The following is a 12,255-nucleotide window of genomic DNA, read 5'->3' as shown; positions in this document are numbered from 1 at the left end:
AAAAGAGAGAAGAAACTCATATGCTTGTCTCTTAATAAATATCAGATCTAGAAACCTTATCCTCATCCCTAGATGATTAAATAGAAATATCCAATGTTCTTTATCAGCCATATTATAAAAGGAAAAATAAAAAAGTGACATTAATTTAAATAATATATCATATTTAATACTTTTCAAATACCATTTCAACACGTAATCAATGTAATAATTATTAATGAGACATTTATATGTGTATTTTCTAGTATTAGGTCATCCATATCTGGTATATATCTCACATTTATAACACATCTCAATTCAAACCAGCCACATTTCAGATGTTGAGTAGTTCTTTGTGGCTTGTGGCTTCTGTATTACACAGTACAGATCTAGATGAAACTTCAGTCAACATGGGTTCTTAATAATGGGAACGGAGACCGCAGTTGGCCTGAATTGAACATGAAACATGAAAAATAAGCTGTGATTGGTTGAAATCATTGAGATTCTGGGGTTCTTTGTAGCAAACCATAGTCTTGTTGGTCCTAATTGCTACACCGTGCTTTGTAGCAAAGTCATGTCCAACTCTTTGCGACCCTATGGACTGTAGCCTGCCAGGCTCCTCTATCCATGGGGATTTTCCAGGCAAGAATACTGGAGTGGATTGCTATGCCCTCCTCCAGGGGATCTTCCCAACCCAGGGATTGAGCCCAGGTCTTCCACATTGCAGGCGGATTCTTTACTGTCTGAACCTCCAGGGAAGCGAGTTTATCCTAATTAATACAACATACATGTATAAAAAGTATTTTAATAACAGTGAAATATGTATTTCTATATATTTCAAATTTTATATCATAAGCATTGAATAGGTGAAGAAACAGTCACTAAAGACTTTTAAAAAATCCTATTTTCCAGAGGGATTGTTTTTATTATGTGAGGAATTATTTTTGGATTAGGGTAAGGGAGATAAAAATGATAATCAATTAAAAAAAACTTTTGTGTTTGGAAATTTACTTCCTTAAAATGAATCTTGCTATATGATGGCAGTTACTATTACAGTCCATGAAACATTAACACATGTGAAATGTGCTAAGGAAATTAAGTAAAATCAATGGGGAAAAAGTACTTTTTTCTTTCATAAGAAATGATGACAACAAAACCCCAACCTTACCCTCCAACGTGAAAGGGAAAGCTCCTTTAGCATTCTTGTTTGCCACATGTACAATTTGCTTAACAAAAATTCATAGGACAAGATTAACCAGAAGCACTTTTATATTCTAGTATTTTATCTAACAATCATATGATTTTGACTGCTATTACTTGTGAAGAAATGCAAAAGGAGATTAAGAACTACTTGTCTTGCTCTCAAAAAGATAAGAGGTAATACATATCCTATCTATCATGTGTATATGTGTATAATATATATGTATCTATCATGTTTATAATATATATGTATCTATCATGTTTATAATATGTATGTATCTATCATGTTTATAATATATATATATATATATATATATAGGTACCCTTTACCTTTAGTTACTCAAAAGCTAAACTGATAGTTATTAGCAAATTTACAAGTCATTGATCATGTATGTGAATCTTAGTATTTATTTTTCTTTTGTTAATGTCAACGGTTATATACATAATGTGTACATCATAGGCATATGTTTTTTACGTGAAATATATATATCAGGAAAAAATGAAAAAGAGAACAATTGTGATATAAAGGAAAAAAAACAGGATAAGAGACAAAGTTATGGAAAGATGAATGGACAAAAATGCATGTCATATAGTCCTATACAACAACAAGTAGGAAGAAAATTTGTTTCTGAATTACCTCCTAATGATGACAGCAAAAAAAGGAACAAAACTGATAACATGTTTCAGAATGTTAATAAAATAGGAGCAATACTTTATTCTGGATAATACTGAAAAACATTTCTCCTATGAATTCTCATAAATGAAATGTGCTATAGTGTAGAACATTAAGAGCTCTAAAAAATAAATATGTTAGCAAATATCAAGTATTAGTTTCTTGTTTGCATTGTGAAAACTGATTGCAAAATATAAAATTGCATTTTGGTAAAAAAAAGACTCTACAAAATACATTTTTGACATTAATGTAAGACGATGCTGATGTTAAAATTCATGTTCAAGTTTAGTGACTCATGGATTTGTCAGTACTTTTTATTTAAATTTCAAGTGACTAAGCAGTGCATTTTCAAAACACTGAGCATCTCGCTAACAAATAAGAAACTATGATTCAACAAGGACAAATCTTCCTTGGATTCCATTAAAACGATTTTATTATCCAGTGAGGAACTCATTACAACCTTGTCTCATCTGTATGTCACTAGCCTAAGGCTATATCATAAACCCAACTCTGTAGATATAGACTCATATTTGTTCAAATTTTATAGATATCCAAGACCCAGTGTGCTATATTGATAGACCCTTAATAAATATTTCATTGACTAATTGAATTGCTGATTGCCGTTCACCCCCTTTACCTTCACCCCTGCCTCTGCTTTTTTTTCTCTTCATGTTCCAGAGTCAATTATTGACTTATATTCTGAGCTCTTTCCTCAGTAGAATTAACCTCTGGAGTGGAGAAGCTACAAAAGCATTACAATTTGCCTGGTGTCTGTAGGCCTGGCCATTTTACCTAAAACTTTGTTCATGTGTGGTATTTTGAAAACTGCTTTAGAACAAGTTTCTGGTATTATTTTACTTGCTAATTCACTTGGATATTGGGGAGGGAGGTAAAAATTGACTCAGAATGGTAGAACTTATTTTTGTTGGTGGTTAAATGATTATATATTTATTTTGTCTTAATTGTTTCTCCTAAAAGACGAAAACTATTGCTCAATGCAATCAGCATATTTTCAGAACATATTAAAGCCATTTGTGGAATAAGTTTAGCATCCCTATTTGAACTACTTAAAAGGCAGATTGTCTTTAACATGAGTGGATTTTGTCAGAACCCTATGATACAGGGTTTATGCAGAACTGAGAAATAGCTACTAAATGTTTGAAAGAATAAATAATTAAAATTTTTTATAAAAACAACAGAAAGTTGCAAAATCATATCATTTTTATTAGGCATTGCAAGTTTGCTGTTAGATTAGATTTGATTATAAGAAATGCTAATTTATTAAATATTTATCACTTTTATTTAATTTTAAATCCATCTACATCTGCAATTATGGAAATCTAGTGTTTCAAGATACCAAAACCTTGGGGTAAAATCAGAATGGAAAATTGTAATGAGATAAAATTATTTTTAATATGTTACATATGATGTTTTAAGTGCTAGTCTCAAGTACCACAAGAGTTCTGAATTTTTTTCCATAGAATGTCTAATGCTGTACAGCCTAAATGATAACTGTGGATTATAATAAAAGGATGGCAAGCAATACTAATACAAATTAATATAGAAGTGAATGTTGTATATAATAATAATATAAGCTAATGTTCCTGTTTCAAAATATTTTTATACAGATGTAGTTGTTGAAAATGTCTAGGGTGGATGGGTTTTTCCATGAAATTAACTAAACCTGGGTTTCTAGTGGACTTTTCATCTTGTCTTGCTGGAAGAAGAGCTCTGGGAGATGCTTATTCTTTTACAGGGACAACACAATCACCTGAAGTCATGCTTTGGTGGACATATGAGTTTCACCATGATTATCATGAACTATGTCAGAATAATCTCTCTTCCTCTTTCCAAAGTATCTATAGCCCCTTAGCACTAGTTTCTCTTAAATTCACTAGACATTGTGGATATTTTCTGAGTTTCAAAGGAATGAAAGATTTTAAGTTTTATTTTTTACTTGAAGTATAGTTGATTTGCAATGTTATGTTAGTGCAGAGAAAAGTGATTTTTAGATATACATATGTATACATATATATATTTCTCTATTATGGCTTATTACAGGAGATTGAATATAGTTCCCTGTACTATACAGTAGTACCTTATTGTCTGTCTACTCTAAACCTCGTTGTTTGTATCTGCTAGTCCCAAATTCCTAATTTATCCCCCTTACCCCCTTCCCCCTTTGGTAACTGTAAGTTTGTTTTCTATGTCTGTGAGTGTGTTTCTGTTTTGTAAATAAGTTCATTTGTATCATCTTTTTAAAAGATTTGATTCCACATATAAATGATAATGTATGATATTTGCCTTTGTCTGATAATCTAGCACGATAATCTCTAGGTCCATCCAGTGTTGCTGCGAATGGCATTGTTTTCTTATTTTTTATGGTTGAGTAGTATTCCATTTTGTATGTACACCACATCTTCTTTATCCATTCATCTCTGGATGGACATTGAGGTTGCATCCATGGGAAGAGTGTTTTATATCACTTGTTAATTTCTCATGTCCCAGTTAGAAGAGACCTGTGTTCACTCTTCATTCCTCTCTGTTCTGTGGCATCCTGGCTCATTCTTCTCTGTCAACCTGCTGACTAGCATTACTGCAGGAAAAGACTGGGCAGAGTAAACGGATATATCGTCAAAGACTGGAAGCTTTCTAGTAAATTTAGCAAATCTATTCCTGAGTTTTGGCTGTCTTATTCTTGTGTGAAGAAGCCAGGGTTTTCCCACCTAAGAACTGACTCATTTTCTTGAATTAACAGGAATGATATCTCAGATGAAAAACTAAAAAAATTTCTTCCACATAAAACCTTTTCCTAACATGTGACCTCCTGAAAGTGAAATACATCTTTGGTTTATGTGGACCTTGAAGTACATGTATAGTCACACAAATACATACACACATGCATACATAATATATGTTGTGTGTGCATGTGTGTATACTTTCATATATATTTTATATTGCCTTAGAAAATCCTGATTTGATACTATTTTATTGTTTGACCTTAAATATGTTGCTTAGCTTCTATGTTTTCAACTATAAAACGTGTGTTTATGAGACTAAGAAAGATGGAAAGTACTTATTAAACTGTCTGGTATCAGGAAAATTTTCAATAAATGAATGGTACTTACTATGATACGTTTTGTGTTTTATTCAGTTCAGTTCAGTTCAGTCGCTCAGTCGTGTCCGACTCTCCGCGACCCCATGAATCACAGCATGCCAGGCCTCCCTGTCCATCACCAACTCCCGGAGTTCACTCAGACTCATGTCCATCGAGTCGGTGATGCCATCCAGCCATCTCATTCTCTGTCGTCCCTGTCTCCTCCAATGTTTTATTAAATTTATACAATAATTCTAGCTCTGCTTACCACCCAGGATTTTCATGTGACTCATACAAGATAACTTGTGTGAAAGTATTTTATACACAGGCAAGTGTCAAACAAATGAAAAAAAACATTGTTTTGGTGCAATGCATCAGAGGGGGGAGCTAAAGAAAAATAAAATACAGCAAGCATAACATGGATGGTACCATCATTTAGTCAGAACGGAGAAGAAAATTCTGACACCTGCTTCTTTGATAATAGTTTGCATAATCCTCACAGTTTAACAATCTTAACACTCATTCAGTTCAGTTCAGTTCAGTCGCTCAGTCGTGTCCGACTCTCCGCGACCCCATGAATCACAGCACGCCAGGCCTCCCTGTCCATCACCAACTCCCTAGCCCCAGTAATGTCCAAAGTAGCAAGAGTGGTGGTTCAACGCATTATTACACCAATAAGGCAGCGCATGCCATGCTATCAGCAAATGACCTTTCCTTGCACTCTCCTCATTTTTCTTTTTCATGATTAATCTAATATCTATCACAGTAAAAAGAGAAGCACCATGGCAAGAGGATCTTGATGTCCTCATAATGGTTGAAGTCAGGCAAGTCCTTCTTTTGCTAAGAAGAATTGTAAAACTGGCTCGTAACCTCTCATTGGGTGCTGGTGGTTTTTCATTTGATTTTTATTGTGGGTACTATAGAGCTTTAGAATTGTACTAAAGAAAAGCGAAGTTGAAAATTGTATAGCAGTTTGGTGAGCACAAACTCTTGAAAAAAAGAGAGCAAGGAGAGTTGTATAACCTCCCTATTTTATTTGGGCATTTTAGCTCTTTCTTTCTTAATGGACTACTTTTATAAATATCAGAATAATTCAGTTTCTGTTTCTACATACATTGTCTTGTGGTTCCTCTGAATTAAAATCAATGTAAAACAAAATATAAATTGCTCTCTTACCCTTTATTTTCTACAAACTACCATTTTTTATTTGAATTTTATTAAATTGGATTAGATGTTTAAAAAATTAAATAGATAAATGATTAAATAGTTAAATGCTTAAAATTTCAAAGAATGCCACTCATTTTGTATGGTCATATTTTTGGTATTGGTTGATGAGTATTGTTCAGGGTTTTTGAAAAGTTTTCATGTGCCAGGCACTGTGCTAAACGCTAAGGACTTAAGGATAAATAAGATATGCCCCATCACCCCCAGTGAGCATCTGAATTATTCAGAGAGAGAGAGACAGACAAATAGACTAACAATTTTAATACAACGTGAGAACTGAAATCTATATGCAGCATTCTACTGGAGTGCACTCTAGAAGAAGGAAAGGAAGTTCTTCAGCTTTAGAAATTTAAAGGGAATCCAAGAAAAATGGTTATTCAGCAAAACAAGAGGCCTCCTGGGTGGGTGGTAAAGGGGTATTCTAGGTGGGAGTTATCTGAAGCTGAAGGAACAGCTTATACCACAAAATGGAGGTATGAGTACACAATTTAATGAGGAGGAAACAAGAAGTTCATGTTGGATGGAATGCACAGTGCTCTTGGAAAAGGAAATGGCAGGAGCTAAGACTAGAGATGTAAGCATGGACTTGTTAATGAAGAGAATTGAATGTTTTCCTAAGGGATCCAGGCTTATTCGGAAGATGAAGGAGGGGAGGTAGTCCCTGGAGATGATCCCAAATGAGTGGAGTGACACCCACAGATTTTCAATCAGGGAGCTCACTCAAGTAGGTATGCAGAAACAAGAGAAGTGGTTGGGAGCTGGATTTCACAGGTTCCTTTCAGCCACTGTGAGTGCTTTAGATTTTATTCTGAAATGAAGATTCTGAGTAGAGGAAAGACATCAGCTATATCGTATTCAAAGGTGAGTTCCATCTCCTTGTAGAGAGTAAACTGTGGGTAAAGAAGTCAGGACTACCAGGTAGGGGACTAGAGCACCTATCCAGCACAGAGGTGTTGGTGGCTTGAACAATTGTTGCAGTGGTGGTGAAGTTGTGAGGAGGGTTTGTTTTATAGGATATACTTAGAATGCAGAACTGAGAGCATTTTCTACTGACTTCAACATGACAGAAAGTAAAAATTCAAGGTTTCTGGCCCAAGCAATTGGGAGGAATGAGCTGCTAGTCCTGGGGAGGCTGAAGAGACACTTTCAGGTAAAAAAAAGGGTGATGTCATATGTTCTGCTATAACTTTGCTAAACTGAGCTGCCTGTAAGCATCCAAGTGGAAATTATAAGTAGGGAATTATATTTATGAGACTGTATTTGGAGGAGGAATCTGGGTTGGAAATATAGACCTGGGAATTGTCAGCATATAAATTTATTTTAAACAATGGTGATGGATCATTTTCCTGGGGAGTGAGTGTATATTGAGCAGATGAGTCAGAGAATTGAGTGCTGTGGCACTCCACCATGCAGTGCTTGGAAATAAAAAGAGGATCTGGCAAAGGAGCTGGAGAAGAAGTAGCTAGTGTTGCTGGCAAGGGGAGAACCACATGTTCCACAAATTAAATGAAAAAAAGAGTGTTTCAGACAGGAAAGAATGAAACTATTGTATTAAATGTTATTGATTGAAAGAGGAAATGAAGAAATGAGAAGAAATCATTTGAGTTTAAACTTGGAGATTATTTGTGACCTTGACCAGTTTGATTACACGGTGGGGACAAAAGCATGATTAAAATAGGTTCAAAAGAAAACTGGGAAAAGTGGAAGAAGAGAGAATGAGAAAAGACAAAGTGGAGATTAGGAAATGTTTGTTCTAAAGATAAAAGTGACTAGGGACAGTGAGTGGAGAGTTATATGGGAGCAAAAGAGAGTTTTAGTTTGTAAGATGGAAGATAATAGAGCTTGTTTGTATGTTAGTGAAAATGATCCTGACAAGAGAGAAACTTGATAATGCAAGAGATAAAAATTTTTAATTTTTATTAAAAATTAAGTTTTTTTAAAAAGTCATTAATCAAAAGACCTTGAGGATATGGAATCCATTATGAAATGGAATTTAATGTTAGACAGGAGCTTGGGCAAATTTGTCCATGTGACAAAAGGGAAGATGTATATAGGCGCAGATGCAAGTTTATTGGTATACTTGGTGGTTGTGGTGGTTTAGTCGTTTAGTCGTGTCCGACTCTTGCGACCCCATGGACTGTAGCCCACCAGGCTCCTCTGTCCATGGGATTCTCCAGGCAAGAATACTGAAGTAGGTTGTCATTTCCTTCTCCAATTGGTATACTTGGATGGTTGGAAAACAATGAGAAATAATGATCCAGATCACTGCTTGGAGACAGAAGTATACAGGTTCAGAGGATACCTGAAGAGCAGTATGGATGGGATTCCATGCTTACTTTAAAGTAAAAGATGAGAGAGAAATCTCTTAAAGCTATCTCATAAATTGATCATCAAATAAATTATAATTCAGTTAGTCTCATCTGAACAAAAGATAAAGATTCATGAGTCACCAATTCTGGAAGATAAAAATGAGCTACTGGAGGATACAATCAGTTCAGTTCAGTTCAGTCGCTCAGTCGTGTCCAACTCTGTGACACCATGAATCACAGCACGCCAGGCCTCCCTGTCCATCACCAACTCCTGGAATTCACCCAAACTTATGTCCATTGAGTCGGTGATGCCATCCAGCCATCTCATCCTCTGTCGTCCCCTTCTGCTCCTGCCCCCAATCCCTCCCAGTATGAGGGTCTTTTCCAGTGAGTCAACTCTTTGCATGAGGTGGCCAAAGTATTGGACTTTCAACCTCAGCATCAGTCCTTCCAATGAATACCCAAGACTGGTCTCCTTTAGGATGGACTGGTTAGATTTCCTTGCAGTCCAAGGGACTCTCAAGAGTCTTCTCCAACACCACAGTTCAAAAGCATCCATTCTTCAGTGCTCAGTTTTCTTCACAGTCCAACTCTCACATCCATACATGACCACTGGAAAAACCATAGCCTTGACTAGACGGTCCTTTGTTGGCAAAGTAATATCTGTGCTTTTTAATATGCTGTCTAGGTTGGTCATAACTTTCCTTCCAAGGAGTAAGCATCTTATAATTTTATGGCTGCAATCACCGTCTGCAGTGAGTGACCACACCATCGTGATTATCTGGGTTGTGAAGATTTTTTTTTTACAGTTTTTCTGTGTATTCTTGCCATCTCTTCAAGATACATTGTATATTTTGTATATTTTCAATGTGGGACTTTCTTATGCATATTGCATTAAGAAGCATGAGTGTATGCATGAAGCATGAGAACTTTGACAGAACAAGGTTCAGGGTAGAAAGAGGAGATAACAGAGTAGAAAGAAGGACAGCCTTCTTAAAGCCCAGTTTGAGAGCCCAGATGGATGGATAATATTTCGCTAGAGAAAAGAAGCCACTTCCTTCTGAGGTTGTATAGAGTTTACGACAGGTAGATATACATGTATGTTGAGTGGGGAGAGAAGTAAGAGCCTTAAGGTAGTTCCTAACTTACAATTTCTACTTTCTGTTTGTCATGGATAAGAGATGATGGCACACAGACATCCTGAGGCATGGGAGGTGGTCAGATGCTTGAATAGTGCTTTGGAAAGTGGTAGGAGGGGCAAACCAAGTAGAAATTAAAGACGACATATTTGCTAATGAGCGCCAAAGAACTGATGCTTTCTAAAGTGGTGCTGGAGAATACTCTTGAGAGTCCCTCAGACTGCAAGGAGATCAAACCAGTCATCTTAAAGGAAATCAACCCTGAATACTCATTGGAAGGACTGGTGCTGAAGCTGAAGCTCCAATACTTTGGCCACCTGATACTAAAAGCCAACTCATTGGAAAAGACTGATGCTGGGAAAGATTGAAGGCAAAAGGAGAAGGGGGGTCAGAGGATGAGATGGTTAGATAGCATCATTGACTCAATGGACATGAATTTTAACAAATTCTGGGAGATAGTGGAGGACAGATAGAGGAGCCTGGTGTGCTATAGTCCATGGGGTCGCAAAGAGTCAGACGTGACTTAGCAACTGAACAGCACCAGTCTGTATGACTGTATGGCCATTTTTAGCAGGATTCACAGCCTGGGAATAAGAATGGAAATGCAATTGAGGGTGGGAATTCCTGTGGATAAGGATTTTAAGAATAACAGAAATGCAAGCATATGAAGGAGGAAATGAGAGTTAATGTTACTAATTATTAAATTCTGTTAAATAACAGACACAGTTCTCACTATCTGACCAGATCTTACCATACATTTCTGAGCGTATAGTAAATTTACCCCAGTAGTCATGCTTCGAAGATGTAATTTGACCTTTTCCTGGCCTCAGCTGATTGTTTGGAGAAAGGTACCTGGTTCAGAGGGAGCTTGTCCAGAGACTATGTAACACAGTAATCTCCACATCTCTGAATCAACTGATAATCAAAGGTAATTACATCTTCAACCTTAATTTTCTTTTGCCGTGTAAGGTAACATGCTCACAGGTTCTAGTGACTAGGATGTGGACCTTTTTGAGGACCCGTATTTTGCCTACCTCAGTGTCATAACACGATTCAGTTCAGTTCAGTTGCTCAGTCTTGTCCAACTCTGCATGGGACCCCATGGACTACAGCACGCCAGGCTTTCCTGTCCATCACCAATTCCCTGAGCTTGCTCAAACTTATGTCCATACAGTTGGTGATGCCATCCAACCATTTCATCCTCTGTCGTCTCCTTTTCCTCCTGCCTTCAATCTTTCCCAGCATCAGGGTCTTTTGCAATGAGTCAGTTCTTCACGTCAGGTGGCCAAAGTATTAGAGTTTCAGTTTCAGTCCTTCCAATTAATATTCAGGACTGATTTCCTTTAGGATTGACTGGTTGGATCTCCTTGCAGTCCAAGGGACTCTCAAGAGTCTTCTCTAACACCACAGTTCAAAAGCATCAATTCTTTGGTGCTCAGCTTTCTTTATGGTCCAACTCTCATATCCATAACAGGACTACTAACTGAAATCACTATTCCTTGAGATCCTGTAATATTGAATAAAAATATGATTCTACGGAATGTGGATATTTGAATGCACTCTCTTAAGATTCTCTGCAAATTTTTATAGAACTTATATTTTTATTGTTATCTCTAGTGCTGAGCTATATTCCTACTGAAATACTTCACAATCCCAGTCTTTCTGTTACTGTTTTGTACCATGACAGACAAAATGGGAAATGTGATTTCTGGCAATGAGGGTGGAGTGCAGGGGATGGGTGATAGATAAAATTAAATAAAAATGTCAGTCTCAAGATTTTGGGTACAGGAGCCTTTACCAAAGATCAGATAAAGTGGAGGAGAATTTGGCACAATAGTGGCAATTTATATAGCCAATACCAAATATTTTAAAATTGAACATCCTTAGTCTTAAAAATTATTTCATTCACTCCATCACCAGGGCTTTTAAAATTTTTTTCCATTGCCAGTGTCATCCTACAAAGGTTTCTTGACTTTGGAAATCTGCTAGGGGTTTTCCCTTCTCATTCCTTTCCCTTTATTCAATTAAAAAAAAAGAAAAGAGAGAAGGAAAGCCTTCTTACGTCTCTGTTCCTCAACCAGTCTTCTCTGTCTCTCTGCTTTTTTCTTATTTCTGAGACTAGTTCTTATTATGAGGCTGTTTTTTTTCCCCCTAAATAAAAAATATTGGTAAAGTGATTCTTAGATATCATAGTCAAGTTTTAAGCGTATGTTAATATTATGGAAACTCCTATCCCACTTGAGTAAGTGGTAGATTTTTGCAGTTCTGAAAGTCTTCAATTCTGAGTTAATTTGCTGCTGATCTGATAACCCTCATAAGTCCAACTGTTATTAATCAAGGTCGGTATAATAATTATAGTAGATATTCTGCTGGAAGTATTTAAGACAAAGGATAATTTCACTTTTACTCCTGTGTGGTGTTGCAGACACTGTATTTAACTTTATGTATCATTGACTTTTTGTACTTTATATGTTCTGTAGTGACGGAACAAAAACTGCATGTTTTAAAAGGATCTCATGTTAGAAAATACAAAATGACATTAAATACTTGCTGTTTAGAGGGCATTGTTCTGAAGAAAGTTTTATCCCTGTAAAACTTTCTCTATAACAAAATATTTATATTGTTTGAATAACTTCC

The sequence above is a fragment of the Moschus berezovskii genome, chromosome 3 (genome assembly GCF_049115385.1).
Source record: "Moschus berezovskii isolate FMDL1 chromosome 3, NW_MosBer_1.0, whole genome shotgun sequence".
In the NCBI taxonomy this organism is placed as follows: domain Eukaryota; kingdom Metazoa; phylum Chordata; class Mammalia; order Artiodactyla; family Moschidae; genus Moschus; species Moschus berezovskii.
The sequence above is the reverse complement of the archived record's forward strand: the minus strand, read 5'-3'. Positions refer to the sequence as shown.